This window comes from Akebia trifoliata, chromosome 4 (assembly GCF_017979445.1).
Source record: "Akebia trifoliata isolate Shusen 1 chromosome 4, ASM1797944v1, whole genome shotgun sequence".
Classification (NCBI taxonomy): domain Eukaryota; kingdom Viridiplantae; phylum Streptophyta; class Magnoliopsida; order Ranunculales; family Lardizabalaceae; genus Akebia; species Akebia trifoliata.
Window position 1 is genome coordinate 22,284,900 of NC_141378.1, and position 4,681 is coordinate 22,289,580.

The window sequence follows — 4,681 nt, forward strand, 5'->3', positions numbered from 1 at the left end:
TTAATGGAATATCAATATTATTTGAAATTCAATATAATTAGAACTCTATATTTTTTCAAGAGTAGTAAGAGACCTAGATGGATAGAACCTACTAAAAGAATGATTCTAAGCCCTCAACCTACGTCTATAAAAGGGATTGGCTACCCCATATTGAAAACGTTAAATAGACAATGTATTGTGAACAACACCAAAATAATAGAATAATAAAATGAGTGATATCCATCAATCACCAATTCAGTCGGTCCACATAACGAGAAGGGGGAAAGTGAGTTTAACAATAAAAAATCAACTTGATCGAAATTTCAAAGATTACAAGGAATGTGGATTGAAGGACACACTTCCAACACATTGAATCAATGGTTATTGCGATGGCACAAGGTAAGTAACAATAGCCTCTTTTTAATTTAACGTGAATGGTATGTTTAAGATATGTATTGATTAGATTCTATTAGTACAATGAAAGTCGTGTTGAAAACTTAAATGCATAAATTTTACAACATGTGGTATCAAAGATACGGTTTTTGAATCTCCATATCTTGACAACTATTCATGAATAAAAGATTTTCATGATTTGTAATAAAATTCTTGCGTCAATTTCTTGATCCCGTTGTATAACTATAATTATTGTTTTTCATGTATGTACATGATTTCAATTTTGGAATTTTATGATTTATGATTTATTTATACAATCAAACGGTTTTGGAATTTCTGATTTTCATGAACACTCAAATTGATAATTTAGGGAATTTTGGTTTTATGTATTCAATCAGTATTTTAGGTTTTCTGATTTATATCTATATAGTGTTGTTTATATTTTCAATTGGTATTTTAGAATTTTCGATTTATACATGTACAATAAATTTGAAATTTCTGATGTATACAATTTTTCGATTTATACATGTATGTTAAATTTCAGAATTTCTGATTTATCAATGTATATTAAATATCAGATTTCTGAATTATGCATGTAGATATTCAAATTCAGATTTCGGTTTATCGTGAATACCCAATTTCAGAATTTTTCAATTTGCACATGTATATCCAATTTCATAATTTTTGGTATTCTCAATTTCAATTTTGGAACTTTAATTTTAGAAATATATACATAAGTTACCAATTTTGTTTTGGGTGTTTTTGATATGTATATTTTTTCCAATTTGGTTTATGGATTTAATTTCACTTATATACACTGTCAATTACGGTTTTTGGAAATTTTTTATACCATCTGAGTATACAATTCATTTTTGTTTCACAAATTTCGGTTTCCACATATGTGTATAATTCTAAATATTGGATTTTTAATTTCGAATTTATTACAAACATGTGATTTCTTTTGCTTATTTGAGTTATTTTGTTTTGATGTTGGAATTTTTTTTATTAATCAAAACATTATGTAAATATTATTGAATAATTTGGAGAAATATAAATTTTATAAATTATTAGTCACTAAAATAGTTTTAATTAGTAAAATTTATGAAAAATCTAATTGTATCAAATTTAATCATTAGGGTGACATCAACGAATAATAATATTAATAATTACAAACTCAATTAGGTAAATGAGATTGAACTCTGGATAAGTTAATATAATCTATATAATTTAATAGAACTAAGACTGGATATCCAAATATAACAAAACTGACTAAATAAATTATATAGATTATGTTAGTTTTAGTCTTTACCTTTAGATGAGTGAACAATGAATATATCTAGTTTAATCCAAAGGATAAACTTAGGTAATATTAATAAGTTCATCATTATTTAATATAACTTAAAGCATTAATTAGAATATTATCCTTATAAAATTTTAATTCTCGGTTCGTTCTATTCTCATGCATCCATCATCCCAATTCTTGTCGGATCAAATTTTTTGAAATGATATGAGCACATCTAATTTTATATAGGAGTTCGAGATCTTGACCTATTACTCATCTCTACAAAACCAACAGACTTAACTAAGAACAATACAGTAGAGTAAGAAAACTTGCTTCTCGCTTAGGAAAGATTGAATAGGCTTAATCTGATGTTCATGAGGATGATTATCGCTAACAATATCAAGACATCCCTACCTCCGACTGACAGTACGGAGTACCTGAAGACCATATAAGAAAAGTTTAAATCTATTGATAAATCACTTGTGGGCATATTGATAGCTCAATTAACAACTATGAAGTACGATGGGGTGCGAGGAATACAAGATCACACCCTCAACATGATGGATAAAACTACAAAGTTAAGAGCATTAGGAATGAACGAGCGTAGATGATTTCTTCATGGTTCAGTTCATCTTTAACTCTCTTCCAATTCAGTTTGGATTTTTTTAAGATCTACTATAACACTAATAAAGATAAGTAGAGTGTGGACGAATTGACTAACATGTGCATTCAAAAAGATATAAGATTGCGATAGGAAAAGAAATAGTCTGCTTTTGTGATGACTCAAGGAACAAGAATTAAATGATAAATGTCAAGGAAATAGAATAAGAATTCATCAGAAAAATGTAAAGTGCCTAGGAATGCAAATCAAACTGAAGGGAAGAACAACAATAGTGTCAAGTGTTACTTCTGTGGTAAAACGAGACAAATAAAGAATGATTGAACAAAATGCAAAATTTTGTTCGAAAAGAAAGGTATGTATCTTTCTTTTGTACATTATGAATCAAATTTAGTTGAAGTACCTTCTAATATCTGGTGGATTGATTTTGGAGCTACAATTAACATTACAAATTTGATGCAGGGATTCCTTTTAAGTAGGAAATCAATACAAAGTGAAAGATTTACTTTCATGGGGAACTGTCTCGGAGTGCAAGAGTTAGTTGTAAGGACTTATCACTTGGTATTGGAGACTGATCACCAGATAGATTTGAAGAGTAATTTTTATGTTCTTACCATTTCTAAGAATTTGATTTCTTTATCTAGATTCGATGGTTTAGGTTATTCGATTTCTTTTGAATCTAGACAATTAAAGTTATTTTTTCATTTAGTTTTAGTTGGATCTGGAATTTTAATTGATGGTTTATATAAAATAAATTTAAATTATGATTATGCTCAGTTTTTAGTTTTCTTGTATTCGAATAATGGTTTGAAATATGATTTAATTAATGAAAATCCCTCAATCTTGTGGCATAAACGTCTAGGACACATTTCCAAAACTAGGATAGAGTGATTAGTGAAAGAAAAATTTTTAGACAATTTAAAATTCACGAATTTTTCGGTATGTGTGAATTGTATTAAAAGAAAATAAACTAAACATACTAAGAAAGGAGCCACGAGAAGTAAAGAACTTCTTGAAATTATACACACTGATATTTGTTAACATTTTTCCACTATATGTTTGAGTAGAGAAAGATATTTCATTACCTTCATAGACAATATCTTTAAATATGGCTATATCTATCTAATTTATGAAAAATCTCAGTTTGTAGATATCCTTTAGATATTTATAACTGAGGTAAAATGTAATTATAAAATAAGGTTAAGTTAAAATAATTAAGTCAGATAGAGGAAGTGAATATTATGGTAGATTTAATGAATCAGGTCAGAACCCTGATCCTTTTATTAAACTCTTAGAAATGTTAGGTATTTGTACACAGTATACAATATCTAAAACACCTCAACAAAATGGTGTAGCTGAAAGGCATAATCGTACACTTATAGACATGGTTAGAAATATGTTGAGTCATTTAATAGTTCTAGAATTCTTGTGGGGAGAAGTATTAAATATCCTAATGTACATCTTAAATAGAGTTCCTAGTAAAGTAGTTCCTAAAGCTCCATTCAAGTTATGGACTAATAGGAAACATAGTTTAAGACACTTACATGTTTGGGACTACCTAGCGGAAGTAAGGGTCTATAACACAGAAAAAGGAAAATGGATCCCAAGATCGTATCTGGATATTTCATTGGTCATCTAAAAAAATCTAAATGATACAAATTCTATTGTCCTAACCGTAGTACGAGAATAATCAAAATCGAAAACGTTAGATTCTTGAAAAATGATGAGATTAGTGGGACCATATAAAATAACTCTCGAAGAAATAACAGTAGATATCCTACTACCTCTTAATCTTCATGAAACTATTAAGATGTTCAACAACTTGAGAAAAATGGACAACAGTTAGAGTAAGTTGGTTCACCACTCCATCAAAACTCAATCATTGTAATTGAAGATTCACTACATGTAATTTTAAAAAAATATCTCAAAGAAAGAAGACTTGTAATTTTAGATGATTACGTAGTGTATCTACAAGAATTTGACTTTGATATTAGGATAAATAAATATCCTGTTACATTTTCACAAACAATGAAAAAAAGTAATGATTCTATTAAGTGGATGGATGCCATGAAAGAAGAGTTAAAGTCTATAGACCAGAACAATATTTGGGATCTTGTCAAATTATCTCATAAATGAATAGAGTTGATTGTAAGTGAATCTTTGAGATCAAGCACGACGCAAAAGACAATGTCGAACGATTTAAAGTCAGACTTATAGCCAAAGGTTTTACTCAGAAAGAAAGCATTTATTATACTAAGACTTTTTCTCCAATTTCAAAGAAAGACTCACTAAGAATCATTATAACATTGGTGGCTCATTATGATTTGGAGCTACACTAGATGAATGTGAAAACAACTTGCTTAAATGAGAGTTTAGTTGAATAAATTTACATGAAACAACCTGAATGA